General features: G+C 37.6%; 1 protein-coding gene across 2 annotated transcripts in view; it reads right to left on the bottom strand.

The window, feature by feature from the left end:
* Positions 1 to 17,264, bottom strand: part of LOC149090177 (uncharacterized) — a 152,503-nt gene that overhangs the window by 124,532 nt on the left and 10,707 nt on the right. The window lies entirely within an intron of this gene.

Raw genomic sequence — 17,264 nt, 5'->3', positions numbered from 1 at the left:
GTTGATGATGATGCCAGAAAACCATGATGTAATGAATTTCCAAAAAAAAATAAATAAATAAATAGATAAAAACTAAAACAAACCAACAAAAATGGTGCATATCAAGGTAACAACGAAAATAGAGCCCTTCACACTTAAAAAAAAATGAAATTAATCCAAGATTTTTTCCCCCAAATAAATGACCACATTATAAACGATTCTACATGAAATATTTTGAAAAACACACACAACACACACGCCCTGACATTAATCATTCATGCTATCGAATAACTTTTATTTCTCTAATTTGAAATTTCGATTTAATTGTTTTTTAAACAATCGTGATATAGACATGTCAAAATATACCCCCACCCCCACGTTTGATGTGAATATTGTACCATAAAAGCATTTATAAATCTCATTTAAAGTATGTATTTTTTTCCGTCCAAGAACGGAAAGAAAATCGAATGAACAATTTTTTTTTTTTCAGAAGAAGGTCGAACCAACAACAAGTACAAAGACCTTTTCTCCTTGAAATATTTCGCTATGTCTATTCCACCCACATGGACAACTCATGAGCCAGCCTAAACTGCTGCCGCTTTGATGGATATGAGATTTTCGCCTGTGTGCTCGTAATGAGCCTACCATCGGCCACACAAGGCGAGGTTCGATGTCTTTGGCGTTCCCCGACCTTCTGCAGTTTTTTCTGCCAAAAAAAAATAAATAAAAACTTGCAATTATTTTTTTAATGCTAGTATTCATAACATCTAACAGTTCCAGTATTTTTTATCCTCATGAAATAAATATTATTGTTTTATTTTAGGACTTCTGAATAGTTTCTTCCTACAATCGATGCTCGTTATAACGACTATGCTTCATCGCGACCGTTTCATCATAAGGACTGGTACGATAAGTCCTAAATTTTTCTCCTATTCGTGTGATGTTATTCCCAATACGAAATAACTGTTACGCGGTGAATACGATAAATCCGGTTGTTATGCAAAACAGCCTATTACCTGCTATACATAAATCGCCGACTATTTTGGTAAGTTTGATAAATTTCCCTGAATTATTCACTTTTACTGGAGATTATGCATAATATATACCCAAGCGTCATTGGTATAAAAATTGTACATCTTTTTTTTTTTTTTTTTTTTTTGTCTTATGAGTATGTATTTTTGTGTCACGTTGTATGTATTTCTCTGTTGGAATATGATTATGCGTAATACCCAAAAACGTTGGTAAACATTGTAAACCGTACTAAATTAATCACACTTGCTGATTATCATGCATAATCGCCATTTCGTATTGCAGGGATCTGTCCAGACTTTCTTTGTAGGATCCTGTTTTTGTGAAAATTTTCCTTATTTTTGTGAAAAATAAGAAATTTTATGGGAAGCAAAATAATCTAATTCATCTATCACACAAAAAAAAATGAAATGCCAAATTTGCGGTTTCATTAATTTTTATTTTGTGAAGGGTCCGTTTTTCAGATCCGAAATTTTGTGAGGGGTCCGGAAAACGAACCCAAATTTTGGCTAGACAGAAATGGCCAAAACCTGCCAACCTCTGATTAGTAAATAAGATAAATCGACGGTTTAAACCATAGTTTTCCAACATTTTTGTCCTATCTCCCCCCAACGCAATCTAACCCATAGATCCTGTCCTAAGTTATACCCGTAGCTTCTACCGCGCCCCTGGAACATTCCACATTCCATCCCCCCCCCCACCCTGCAGGAGGCGTTAACGCCCACGTTGGGAATCACTGGTTTAAACCCTCAAAAACCTGCCAACCCTGTCCAAAACATTAGCAAAAGAATCGAATCACAGAGGTAATTTCAGCATTAAATTGAATAGAAAACTCAAGGGAAATTCCTAAAATTCCCCCTAAAATTCGAATTAACGAAGTTCGAATTAGCCAAGTTCCTCCGTATTTACGAATTTAGTGGACACCCTGCACATTAATAAGTGGGAAACGTTTCATATTCATGTTTTATTTTGACCTAAAGACGAAATAGATTGATAAAAAAAAATTTAATTGTCACAGAAAAAAAAAAGTGTTATAATGAGATATATCTTTTTGATTTCATCTAACGCTTATTTCACAACACATTCGTTCATTTACAGCATGATTATCCGACTTTTCATGCGGAAAATTTTGTTCTGGTGTAAACTGTGACCGTGTGATTGAAACGAAAAAAAAAAATTTCTTCCCTCGCCTAAAAAAAATGAATTTAATTTTTTCCCCCATCTGTTCGGCGTATATCATGGTGTAATTACATGTGATGGATTGGGCTAGTATTTGCATGCCATGTTTGGAACTACTAGAGAAAAATAATAAAATAAAAAAAATTATCAGAGAGGTAGTAGTACTAGATATAGGTCACTAGGTGGTGATGGTAACGTAAAAAAAAAAAAACACGGCGAATCTATGCAAATTGGTGGGCCAATGCAATCATCAGGAAACAAAAAGGGAAAAAAAAACAATCTCTCCTCTCTTTCCTATTTATTATTACAAACAAAACAGGTACAAAAAAGGCACGTCCCGAAACGGCAACGTACGTTCTTTGCTGTCTAACACGTGAAACAAGGAAGTTTAAAAAAAAAAAACGTGGGAGCACGACTGGGTAGAACGAGAGGTTTATGAACCACGAGTAGAGAATATAAACCAATCAGTTGTGTGTGTGTGATCAAACCAGAGAATTGTTTCGGCCCGTTTGTACTATTAAGAGGTACGTTTGCCTGCATGTGTGCGACTTGATATACTGCGAATTGTCTTCGAGACCATAATATGGTCATATACTACCCACCCAGAGAGAGAGATAGAGTAATAGTTACGGGTAATACAAATTTTCAGGCACAACACGATTCTTCATTACCCCGAATACCAATGCCTATCGTGTTCCTCCCGTATACTTTGATCTCTCGGCGTATGTACTGTTTCCACGCTAGTCGATTTAGATACACAGATAAATGCTAAATTATAACGAAAAAAGAGCAGCTATACAAAACATTATGGCGTTGCAGTAATACTTTGGCACGACAGGTCGTAATGATAGGTGAAGCGCTATTTGTAGTAGTGTCGATGGCTTTCTGGAGCACTTTCCTGACCCATATTCGTGTCACGACTTTGGGGAAAACCAGGAAAACTAATTTTAAAGCATATGTGACAGTCGGTATCTCTTTTGTTTCCTCTCTGTTTTTCTTTTATGATTTAAGTTCGTGTCATCTCAACGAAAAAATATTGTCGAAAGCGAAGTACGATTTTTTTTTTCCGATTTCATGTCTCAAAGCATGCTAGGCTTGTCAGCTCTATGAATGTTCTGAAGAAACAGCCATGCATATTTCAATTAAACAAAGTACTGCAGATCAGGGCTTTGTCAAATCGGGAAAAAAATTATCTGCCAGCAAAATTTCGTAGGTGCCAAGCATTTTTTCTCCCCCAGAAAATAGGGGGGGGGGGGTACTCCAAAATAGTATATTTTTCACTTGTCTGAGACTTATGGATACCTTTCCATGTTATGTTTATGAACCACGAGTTGAGAGTATAAACCGATCACTTCTGATCAAACCAAAAAATTGTTTCGGCCCGTTTGCACTATTAAGCGGTCGTTTGAATAAAACAAAGTAAAGGATGAAAAATTCTCACACCATTTAAATGCTGGTCATTTTCTTCGATCTAACAATTTTCTGAGGTCTCTGTTACGTCAAATCCATTGTGCATGACTGCACACTGGCGTCACTAAATAACCGTAAATTTTATTTGCATCACAACTCTATAGTTTGAGGGGATGTCATGACCTCTGAGGCTTTGAAAAATCGATTTCTCAAAAATGACTGTGAAAAATTAACCCTCAATTGAAAATAAAATGAAAAAAAACTTCATGCAAATCAATTAATTTGTTCTTTAATTTGTTTTGAAATAAAAGAAAAAAATGAATTAAAATGTAAAAGTATCGAAGGAACACAAACTTTGAACGTGTTCTTTATCAGATCGAATTTCTGAAGTTTTTTAAACTAAATTTAAAAAAAAACCTACCATCATTACTATTAAACCGTATAAGCACCTGGTACACATTCCTCTGCAGAATTTCTAGCGAGTCGGAATGTGTAATGAGTGCGCATGATCCTAAAAATGAATTTAGGATGTCAGAATAATGCTAATTTGGTTTTTTTTTACTGGTGCTGCAATCTGTCTTCCAATTTTCGAAGTGAAAATGGCCGGTGGTTGAATTTTCATGTTATGTAAGTATCGTGTTGAAGGTCTGCCTGCAAAAAAAAAAATATTTTCGCACCAAAAATCCTGAAATTTTGTAGAAATGATAGTCATTCAACATGTGTTACATATGTGAACCTCCGATTCAGCAATTGACTAATAGAAAGTATTTTTTAAAGAAATTATAATTATTAATTTATTATTTTAAAGAAAGTATTTTTAAAATTTATAATTGATTTCAAATTTAAAAAATTCACCTTTCAGTCCATATTATTTCACTTTATATATTTCAACTTTTAAAAATAATCAAATTTCAACAAATGGTCCCAGATACACAGTTGAGATTCATTTTACTGGCACAAGCCGTGTAAATATTCCTGCAAAATTTCAGGATTTTTGGTGGAGGAGTTTTTTTCCTCAAATCCTTACAAATGAGCAAGAAAAAGAGATATATCTGAGAGAAAAACATGCTCACGGTTTATTTTCTGGATACACTTTTCTTTTACACTGACATTCATTTCTTTTTTAATAGATTTTGAAAGAACCAATAAACACATTGACATGAATTTTTTTGCATTTGATTGGCAATCAAGTGAGACATTTTTCAAAGTCATTTTTGAAAAATCTACTTTTTACAACCTTTGGGGTCATGACACCTTCAGGAGGGAGGAAAGGAAAAACCGCTCAAAACTAGTAAGAGAGAATGTTATCCGCAAGTGCCACCGAATTTGACGTGACAGCAGTTCTCATAACCTGAAACTTTCCCGCGATTCCCTATTTTTAACAGGGCCGTCATTTCAACTTTTCCCGGGGGGGGCAAAGCACATGTACTCAATGTATGCATATATATATATACATATATATACCATTTTTAGTGTATTTTCAAAAGCCGGGGGGGGGCAATGGACCCCCCTGTCCCCCCCCCCCCCCCCAAATGACGGGGCTGATTTTTAAAGTATACATCTGAGAGCACGCAGAAAAAAAAAAAGGAAAAGAAACATATATATATATATATATATACACTACTTTTGAAGTAATTACATTATGGATACGCATGCATAACGAGGAGGGAGTCAAATGCAGAACGATTGATTTCATGTTCACACGAATGTAAATTTTAATAAGAAAAACAAACCACCCATGTAACAACTAATAATATCCACACAAAAAACAAACGAAATGGAAAAAAAAAAAAATCTGAGACATGGCGTATGCATATAAATGTGAACGTCCAGAGATAACGATGCTTTTAGTAGTCCGAGGGATGTATTCTATGATCTTTGACGGAGGGATTTTTTTTTCCGTCTGTTTTGGATATCACAAACGCATTCTCTCAGTGTTTGAAGCTGGCAGACGCTCTAATGAGAGACGTGAACTTATCTGGAGAAGAGGAGGAAGCGGAAAGAAGTAGAAAAGCTCAGCTGTTGCAGGCTCATTTCAATCTGTCAAGATGCCTGATAATGGTATCCGTCCTGGGAGTGGATCACCAGAGCACGAGAAGATAACCGAGCTGACATGTATCTTCTCTCTCTCTCTCTCTCTCTCTCTGCTCGAGATGATTTCCTTTCCTAGAAAATACGGGGGGGAGAAGAAGACCCTATCTTCAGAGTCATTAGTTTCTTTCTTAATCCGTCAACGACGCATTTGTTTCCGAGCTCTTTTATCCCTGTTCCTCGTTCTTCTGTCATCGAGATGGTTGGGCCTGGGATGAAAACTTCAAACAATTCGCATCCTCAACGCTAGACAGTTTAACGTCGAACTCGTTTGATAAAGCACGGTTGAGCCAGGTTCGGAACCTTAGGGAAGCAATGCTTCCCCCCCCCCCAAAGTCCAATAATATCGAAAAATACACCTGTCACAAAAAATACGGGGCAATAGTGATCGTCAATACATAATAAGTCGCTTCCTCCTACACATCATTCTGGATCCAAAGGCATTTCGAACATTGTTCCGTATTTGTTTTTTGACGTGATTAACGTCTTTTAAATCGCCTGGCGATACTGGGAGCTTCTACCACACTCTGGAACTTTCCATCGCCCCCAAGGGAGCGTTAACGCCCACGTTGGGAATCACTGCTATACATGATAATTCATACATGTATTGTATCATTATATCGGGGTACGATCGTAAAATTCGTTGTCATTTTATCGGGGTCCGACTAAATTCATCACACATACTAGACTCATTTGGAATTTTTTTTTCATATTTATCAAATTCACAAATTACACTAATTACACTGACTAAAGACGATAAATTTCAAGTATTTATCAAATTTACCAACGGCACTTGGTTAAGTATGCATAATCGCCGGTAAAAGTGATAATGTTTTCAGCATTTATCAAACTTGCCAACGACGCTTGGGTATCACGCATAATCTCCGTTGAAAGTGATAAATTTATCAAACTTACCAAGACGACCAGTAAGTATGCATAATAACCGGTTATTACGATCCATCACATTTACCGTAACACTTGTTCGAATCTTTCCTGCCCCGGAGGTACAATGTTGTCACACAGAAAAGAGACATGACACCATGAATGACAGCGTAGCACATTGTTATTACAGGCAATCCCCCCCACCCCAACACAGAACGGATAACGCACCACCGTCCACAAATTTTTTTGTCCGGGTCATAAAACGGCCGTGGTTCGACAAAACAAAAAATGACTTAATTGATAGCAAGACTTCTGAAATAACATAATCAATCCATGAACTTCTGACGCGAATCTTCATTATGGAATAGCATAAAGGAAGAGGGGGGGTCAACATTCATCATCTTCGAACCAATCAAAGAAGATTTGCGTCAATGGGCACAGCAAGAACGATGGAAACATAAATCGAACAACTATAATTTAATGCATGGGATTTTATTGGAGGTGAGAGAGAGCTTCAGAAAAGATTTTCTTATGAATGATTCGGGGCGGAAAGAAAAAAAAATGAACAGTAAATACAATAATCCCTTCGGTTTTTATTTTTTCGGCCATGTTGATTCTGTATCCTAAAAGCACGAAAATTCCACCGGATTTTCTCATGCAGTCTGTATGTGTATAAGCAAATTCAATACCTTTACAGTTGAATAAGTCACATCTTCGTTCATAAAAGCATACAAAACTCTTTCGTTACGCTTGGAATAGCTCTTTCTCGTTATTACCCTTTTTTATTATTATTATTATTATCATTATTTATTGACACACACGGTCATTTCTTTATTTATTTAAATCCCCGTGTGTGTGTGTGTGTGTGTGTGTGTGTGTGTGTGTGTGTGTGTGTGAGTATTTTTTTTTTTAATCTTATTATTTAGAACGGTGGCCATCACACACAAAAGCCTCAGAAACAAACCTTCAAAAAACTACTGATGGCGAAAAATGAGTGATGGGTGCAAGAATGGGTGAAATTACCATTGAAGGGCACATTCAATATCTTCTCTTTATTTGCTCTTTTTTTTTCTTTTCTGGGAGCTTTTATTGTCTGACTGTGGGAAAACAAACTCTGCTTGATATTTTTGGCAAACAAACTCTGACTGAGAGTTTGGAATATTCATCATCATGGCTGGCGTGTTTAAATCTTTATTATTTTGTGTGGTCAACGTGATTTCTTTCCTCTGGATGTTTCTCGTGACCTCGAAAATGGCAACACAGACACTTTTGTTTTCTGATTTCTTTAAAAAAAAAGCCTACAGATGCAATTCCGTGTATTAGATGCTCTCAGGTTTTAAATAAAATGGCTTTATCTCACACGTGTGATGTGCAGGCATTTTGCCAGAAATAAAATAGATAAGAAGAATAAATAAATAATCAGTAGGAAATGTGTGTGAATTGGCTTTTCTTTTTTATTTCATTTAGATTTGATAATAACAATAGTAAAGTATTTGAATTTGAGAAAAAAAAGAAAAGAAGCAACTATAGCGTCAACCATCTTCTGGAATTATTTCTTTCATCAATTCTGAATTTTCATCGATTCTGGAATTTTTTCTTTGTCATTCTGAATTTTCATTGATTCTAAATTTTTTATATCATCAATTCTCGAATTTTTTTTTGTTTCTGCAACTACAGGGCGATTCAGGAAAGATGGGAAAAACTTTAAGAGGTGATAGTACACACCAATACAAACAATTGTCATCAAAGAATGCATGGTCTAACATGTTTTAACGTTTACGGCCGCTCCGTAAACGTTAAAACGGCATTCCAGTTGAAATTTATCGGGAGGAAAAAGAACACCACGCATGCAAATGTAACCTGGAGAAGAAGAAGAAGAACCCATATGCAAATCTGCGTCGCAGTGAATAAAAGGCGCGGACTTAGTATTACTAAAGTGCGCCATTATCTCGTTCGTTACAACTGTTAGAACAGTTGCCCGCTGAAATGACTTCACAGGGCTGGCGTCAGCGCCTTTTATTCACTGTGACGCAGATTTGCATGCGGTTTCTTCTTTTTCCCCAGATTACATATGAATGCATCGTGTTCTTTTTCTCCCGATAAATTTCAACTGGAATGCCGTTTTAACGTTTGCAGAGCGGCCGTTTCGAAACGCGCTAGTGCGTTTGCGTTTCATGATAGACTATGCATTCTTTGATGACAATTGTTTGTATTGGTGTGTACTATCACCCCCTTGAAGTTTTTCCCATCTTTTCTGAATCACCCTGTATATTTTTCTCCTTCCATCAATTCTGGAATTTTTTATTTCATTAATGTTGAATTTTCATCGATTCTTTTTTAAAATAAAATTAATTAATCATTTGTTTCATTGATTCTGGATTTTTTTTTTCATCCACTCTGGACTTATTTCTCTCAATAGTTCTGAATTTTCATTAGTGCTGGAATCATTTCTTTCATCAATTCTGAATTTTCATCGATTCTGGAATTTTCCCTTTCATCGATTGCGGCATTACTTCTCTCAATAGTTCTGAATTTTCATTGGTGCTGGAATCATTTCTTTCATCGATTCTGGAATTTTTTTTCTTTCATCGATTACAGAATTACTTCTCTCAATATAGTTCTGAATTTTCATTGGTGCTGAAATTAAGTCCTCTTAGTTCTCAGGTAATTTCTTTCATTAGATCCTAATTTTCATTGGTTTAGCAATTCAAAATTTTTTCCAGTTCTGATTTTTTATCGGTTCGAAATTTTCATTTATTTTGGTGTTAATTTAGATTTAATAGTTTCTATTCACTTTATTTATTTGCTGAGTGGATATTTTCCTGCATTCCTATATATATTCGGTAATCGTGCACGAATCTTTAGATGCGTATATTTATTTTCCCCTCCCTCCAAAAAAATTTATAAAATCAGGGAGATCTAAGAAACCGGGAAATTATCAAGAGAACGCCTCAGTACCCGCTATAATTTTCTCACCGGCACCCGGGTCTGATAACTTCGGCGCTGGCTTTAGACAGCTCAGAACACGCACAACTTTAATTATACACGCCCTACACACACATGTACATATTTTTTTTTTACATTCACATAAAATTTTAAGGGGGAAAAAAAATAATAATAAAACGTGAAGTAGCACTTGTTACACTCTGATTCCTAAATTAGGCATCACCTCCGGTGCCGCTCGTTATACGGAGTCTCGCTTATCCTCCCCATATTACTCCATTATTGTTATTATTATTTTTTTGTAACAATTTTTTCTTTCTGCCTGTATTTTGCTGGCAGTTTCCCGCCAATTTACGGTCACGCTCAGTGGCCGGAACACACGACGGATGACCATCATCCGGCCCGTTGATGATATTCCTCTCATCTCCACCATTCCGGCATCGTCTATATAAGCGCGTCTATTCCAATCGGTTTTTTTTTCTTTTTCGGAAAATGTCTTTGAAAATTACTTCCGTGACAGAACAATTTTTTTTTTTTTTTTGCTTTATACCGTATATAGAGATATCCTTCTGCTATTATTATTATTATTATTATTTTTATTACTTATACTGTTTTTTTTCTATATTTCATTCCAGCAGAATCGATGCTTCCTAGATACCATTCTATTTCTGCTTGGCCTGTGCTGCTGTCTGTATGTCTGTCTATCAGGGTATCGAATCTTATGCGTGGAATGGGTTACATTTTTTTGTTTTATAGTTGGACGAACGTTCGAAATGTAACGCATGTACGCATTCGTATGAGTAATGCGGTTCACCAGTGTTTTTCAAAGGGTGCGTCGCGGCATGCTGGATGTTCATTTGTGTGCCTATTTATGCTTTCAAGTGATTCTTTTATGGGGGAAAGTATCTACCAAACTGTTCCGGGGGAGCCGCAGATGAATCATGAATTCAGCAAGGGAACCGCCGATGATAAAAGTTAAACTGCGGTACACCATCAATGTCATTCATTCTCTGGCACCTATTCTTTCAGATATCTAGGTTTTTTTCCGCACAGCCACGTGAGTCGTCAGTACGTCAGGGAAAAAACTATAACACCCTTCCTTTGAATCAACGTCATCTATCAAATACCCCTTATCCACTCCAGTGGATCGCAGCTTGGGTACTATATGCCCCCACCCCTCCCGGTCCTGGGATATTCTAGAACCGCGAATAGTCCAGAATTCCAGCAATCAACCTTATTCAAAAAGATTTTGTCCATTTTAAACTTAATTTTGACTAAATTCAATTCAATAAGTACAACTGGTCTCACTCTTGGTAGGGGCCCTGGATAAGACGGGGGTGGCCACGAGAAGAAAATATGGTCTAAAGGAGCCTATGAGCTAAAACAAGTTAATAAACACTGGTTTACTGCATAAATTCAAACTACACATCAACTGGTGTTCCGTGAGTTTGTTTTTTTGGGAGGTGGGATTCTGCGGATTCAAATGTCACGAAACCCTCAAAATTCCCGGAACCCGGAAATCATTATTCCAGGATATTGTAAGTCATGAAAAAAGATTTTATAAAATATTTTTTTAACCGCTAGGAAAGAGGATTCTTGAACCGCAGATGGAATTCGCATAAGCAGGATTGCAATTTATCTCAGTGGTTCTCAAACTTTTATCACCCGCGGCTTCTTTGCCAAATTCTTGATTTATCTGCGGCTCCCTAGAATATTTTAGTTCAGTGATTCTCAAAGAGTGCGTCGCGGCTCTTGGGTGCGTCGCGACGAGATGGAGATAGTGATGTATGCCTATTTATGCTTTGAAGTAGTTCTTTCATATGCTAAAATATCTAAAATATTCTTGGGAGCCGCTGATAAATCATGTATGGGTAAGGGAGCCGCAAAGACAAAAGTTTGAGAACCACTGGTTCAGTAGATATTTCACTTAAACAATAACCACTGTAAAGTATAAATAGGCACACAAATAAATATCTCCAGCTTGCAGCGATGCCGCTGACAAAAGTTGGCGACGCCCCTAGGAACCGCGACGCACACTTTGAGAATCACTGATTTATCTGTTCGTTTCCGCTTGCTGTAATCCAAAGAACCTGCTGCTGAAGAAAAATATTCTCTCTCATCATTCACTGCCCAAACTCTATCCACTTTGTAATGAACTCGACAACTCTGCACACTGAATATCAACAGAACAGAATCTAACTTCCACCCCTCCCCCCACCCGTTGCTCATGTTGAATGCACACTTGTGTTTAAAATCTGAACCCACGTGCATGGCGAAACATAAGTAATTATAGAATTGGTACGGTTGGAAGAAGAACCCCCTACACACACACACACACTAAAACCTGTCCGCTTTTGTCGCAGTGAGAGGTCGGTGTCATCTGGTCTCATTACTACAGTTTCAAGAAGACGAAAACAGGGCCTACCTATCGTCTCCCGATTGGCTTCAGGGGTAGTTGGTGAACGATAGGCACGAGACATGAATACCTGAACACTCCTCGAAGAGCAACACCAACGAAGAGACCCGTTCTTGAAGATCCTGCTGCTGCATGAGAGATTAGTCTTTTTCTTTTTTCTAATCTACAGGAACCCTCTGAACTGGAAATGAGTTGAGAGAAGAGGCGGGAGGACACCTCAAGTTCACACTTGTCTGGACACCTTTATCTACCGAAAATGGGTTCTATATCTCTCTCTACCTCACTTTTTTTTTTCTCAGATACAATGGCCATATCTGTAGATGACGCCAGGGATTGACTCTTTTACTTCAGGCTCGTTTATAGAAAGAGATGGTCTTATTAGTAGATAAGACGTGGCCAAAAGCTGTGACTCGCTATAACTCCTTATTTTTTTTTTTTTTTTTTGGTTCTTTAATTGCGGTAATCTATAAAATAAATAAACTGGATTCATTTCAGTCGAAGACAGCTGTGAGCATCAGTCCGACAGAAATACAGTGGGACTTGGTCACGACGACATCGAAGATCCTTCGGAATTTTGTCGGTATAGCCACAGAGAAGTTGACGTTTTTAAAGACTTTTTCTGGTTTTTTTTTTTTTTTTTTTTTTGGTCGAAAAATATAATAAGATGTAATCAAATATCGCGAATGAAGTTGCTATTTCATTACGGAGAATGGCTGTATTTGATCGAGAAAAATACGGTGAATTTTGGGATCCAAAATACGAGAAATCTCCAATTCACGCCAAAAATGTTGCCAATGGTAGATGAAATTGCAATCATTGCTTATATAAATAGAGCCAATTACAGTCAAAAAAAATTTGTCAAAGGCAAGTAAAGTTGTAAATAAAAGTCAAAAGGCAAGTAAAGTTGCTGAAAAATAGAATGGTAGGAAACAGAGCAGGAAGTCGCAATGGGTAAAGAACTCTTTTTGGTAAAGAAGAAAACTCTTTTTGGTAAAGAAGAAAACTCTTTTTGGTAAAGAAGAAAACTCTTTTTGGTAAAGAAAACTCTTTTTAGTACTCTAGTTCAGTGTTTCTTAACCTTTTTCAGCTCATGGCCCCCTATGGATCACATTTTTTCTCGTGGGCCCCCTGTCTTATCCAAGGGCCCCCCCCCTACCCTCACCCAAGATTGAGATACTTTCTATATTTTTATTATGAATGAGATTTTAATAAATCGGATCAATCTCTGGAATCCTGGCTAAGCACGGACTCAAATGGCAGATTATCATCTCTCCCAGGAGTCAAATTATATGTTAAAAAACGGTCTGTGTAAAATACGGTACGAGCCAACGAACATACACGATAAATCGACATTCCTAACACACCAACCGTTGCTCTGGCTGCCCTAAATACTTAGCTGGAAGTAACAGCTAACATATGAAAATTATAGTATCAGATTCCATATAGTGCAGTCCCCCTCCCTCCATCATAGACATGAAGACCCGGGTCATGCCCACATAGACCCAAGGGTTAAGATGACCCTATTTCTATGTACGGATCTGATGAATTCTGAAATTAGTAATATTTTTCAACCACGTTTCACTTTTAAAGCTTTTTTCTCTTCACAGTTCTCTGACTCCCTGCACCACCTGTCGTGGATCACCTTTCTTCTGATTTTCTCCCGTGGCCCCCCTAGAATATCTCAGGACCGCAAGGGGGCCATATGGCCCCAGGTTGAGAACCACTGCTCTAGTTCACCAAAAAGAGTTGGGGACAGTATACGTTTGACAAATAAATGAGTTGAATATATTTATATGGCTATCATTATTATATAGAGTCATAATTATCATAATATAATTTATGTCATGTAATAATAATCTTAATTAGCAATCTTAATTCTTAGTAAGCCTTGTTGTGAAAAAAGGTGATGAAACAGGACATTTAAAAAAAAGGGGGGCGTGGTAGCCCAGGTCAATAAGATACACACTCGCCTAAGGTACCAAATGATGTTTAGGGGTGTCGCGAGTTCGATACCCGGTTCGACCTTGTCAGGAAACTTTAATGCTCACCAACCTTCCAGTGAGTATAAAAAAAAGATGGCTGCCGTTCGGAATCGGTAATAAATTGTAGGTTCCGGTCTGGTTAGCCCTCATGTGTAGAAAATGACAGTGGTGCGACAAAAATGATCAAGAATTCATTATAAAAAAAAAAAGTTGGGACGGCGAAAATTACGGGAATGTCCCGTAAAATGGTCATATACATATACAAGTTTCTGGCCACCACGAATGACAGAAATACCGCGCATCTGGTCCGAGGACTGAAACGGTTGTGCACCCCTGCTCTAAAAGAATACAAAGAATAACAAGAAGAGAGAGAGAGAAGAGAATTTTTTTTGTAGATGTGAGAATCACGGTGTTCTTCTGGTGCATCCGGTCCACATGAAAAACACAGAATTTTATTTATTTTTCTTTATCTTTCAAATCAAAAAAAAGAAAGAAAAAAATCTTATCAACAGTAAACCAGAATAAGGTCAACACGTTTTACCGAAAAAAAAAAGTGGCGCCCTCTAAGAAACAACCGGAAAAAAAAATTCCTAAAGAATCCGAGTGCATCGAAGTGTTTGAATAACAAAACACACACCATACGTACATTTATATACGTGTGTATGTTTTACACGAAGATAAATACATCCCAAGAGAGAGAGAAATTCAGGTTACTAAGGCAGTAGCTTCATCCCTGGACATTCCATGTGTAAAGAACCAGAGGAATAAAATAAACACATGAGAAAAAAAACACCAAATTATGTAAAGAATTGGAGAGTGAGAGAAACGGGATGGAAAAAAAAAAAATTGCTGAAAATGTCAAAATTGCAGTTATTTTCGTTGTCGGATATTTTACGGGTTGTCACTAAAGACAGTAGGGCCTGTTGTTTTTTATTCACTTATTTATGGGCGGGTGTGTTCTCGAGAAGAAAAAAAAAAATGGATTCCCACGGAGTGTTTTTATCTTCTCCTTCGGCCTCTGTTTCGTTTCTCCATTTTGTCCGCATCAGGAATCAACTGGTTCATATATTTTCTGGTGCACGAAACTGCAGTTTACGTGTCAAAATGAGACAAAAAAAAAAAGCTGAATGGATACCAGTTGTTGCCGTGTATCAACTGAGCCCAGGAGAGAAAGAAAAATTCCATGGTTTTTTGAGATATTCGAATTCGAAAACCACGGGAAAATGGAGGAAAGAACAGCATATGAAGCATAGAATTACCTTTTCCGTTAGTTTATGCTGCTACAGTGGAACTTCGGTTAACGAGCGATGATTCGCATTACGAGCAAAATGTTTTGCGGTTTATTTATTTATCTTCACGTTATCAGAACTGAGAAGATGCTTCAATGCTTTCTCCTACACGCGCACCGTGGAATTTTGGGTAATATTCTCCCCTATGCTCTCTCCAAGTAGGAATGCCTCACTCGAAAAATGAACGCACGTGCGAGCGTAACTGTTTACGATACGGAACAAGACGTAGCGTATGTGCACTTGAAATGTTTCTTTTTTTCAAATACCGCTTGGAGGAAAACTGGAGTATGATAACGTTTTTGAACGTAACTCTGTGGGGCTAGCTCATGAACAACAGTCAACATTTGTCGAAGAGATTGTGTCCTTGGGAATGACCATAGGACTGAAGGTGGACATGAACTTGACATGCAAGAACTAGTACAAAAACATGGGCAAGCGTTGACTGTTGATCCTTTACACGCAACAGCAAGCGTTTATGTACGACATCACGTCTGAGGAAGAAAGAACTGAGAAGTCCCTCACACTGAGATTAGAAAGATGTGTAGAATATGGGAATCTGTGCAAAAGTTTATAGGAAAGAGCACCGAAATAAAAATCTGTAGCAGTGCGAGCAACGAATCTGTCCAATAACAATGCAATTTCCCAGTTCCGAGAAATCCTAAAAAGGAGACAAAATGCAAGTGCCCTTGTGTGGACAGGCTCTTTTTCAACAACAACGTAAATCATCCTAAACGGTAGTCCTCCTCTCTCTCATCGTTTAGAATGAGTTTTTGTTAGTCATTTTCATGTGAATGATTGTGGAACGAATTAGGTGAGTTTCCATCACTTACTATGGGGGACGTTTGATTCGACATACGAGCAATTCCCTTCTCAGATAACGAGCACGTCGGCGTAACGAATTAAGCTCGTGTTTGCTGCAGTTCCACTGTATTTCCCTTATTTTCAGTGATTTTGAATTAAAAAATATCTCAACTAATATTGCACTTACAGACATGGCATTTTTTTTCCTTCTCAGGAGAAACTGGGCAACAATTTTCTCTAATTGAGTTTTTTTAGGACAGAGTGTGACTAAATAAAAAATTAATTTCTTTTATTTTTCTCTCTCTCTCTCTCTCAATAACTATGCATCCCCTTGCAATAGGAAGGCGTATCTTAGGTCTACGCGTTATTTGGATACCTTTTCTTAAACGGAAGCTTATGCTTCAAGTGAACGGTTCACTCTAGGATAAAGGGATTTTTCAATGCACCCTGGACATAAAACCGGTAGCATAATACTGCATATACCATGGGTGCTCAAACTTTAGGAGAGTGCTTACCACTTCGTTGATTTGGAAATGTGCCCCAAGCCACTTGGGTGATCTGGAAGTGTGCCGTGGGTCACTTTAATGATTTGGACCTGCACCGAGGACCACTTACGTGCGATGGAACTGTGCCGCAGGTCACTTAAGCGATCTGTAAATATGCAGCGCGTGATTTAAGAGATCTGTAAATAATCCGTTTAAGTGATCAGAGCTGTATCATGGGTTAATCAACCGGTCTGTAAGTATGATGTGAGTCCCTTAAGTGATCTGGGAATGTACTGGGGGTCACATAATTGATCTGTCAATGTGTCACTTTGTTGTTCATTTAAAAAAAAAATCAGGTTTGAGGTCGCGATCTACATCAGATGACTCCGAGGTCCATGGGTTGAGCATATATGGCATTATACGGTACAAACTTCGACCGTATAGAGATATTCACTAATACTTATTGTTTCGGATTTCTACTCTGGTTCCATATGTGTTAAACTGGAAAACAGTTAACCTACGAACGGCTTCAATGTTTTATCATTTCCTTTTTGATTGCACATAGAAAATGTAATGGGTGCGAAAGTGTGACGCATGAAATAAGAAAAAAGGGAGGGGGAGGGCTTATATACATAGGCAGTACAGAAGATGACTGACTGGCTGTAGCAGTTTCGCTCTGTGGAACATGCACAGAAATATCCCATTACTACCGGGAAATTGCCATTGAAATGAGAAACCTCGCAAGAAACACGTTTGAAACCGTAAATGAAAGCCCCAA

This window comes from Pholcus phalangioides, unplaced genomic scaffold (assembly GCF_987345545.1).
Source record: "Pholcus phalangioides strain wild (caught in Gottingen) unplaced genomic scaffold, Ppha-v1.0 ptg000001l_1, whole genome shotgun sequence".
In the NCBI taxonomy this organism is placed as follows: Eukaryota; Metazoa; Arthropoda; class Arachnida; order Araneae; family Pholcidae; genus Pholcus; species Pholcus phalangioides.
The sequence above is the reverse complement of the archived record's forward strand: the minus strand, read 5'-3'. Positions and strand labels throughout refer to the sequence as shown.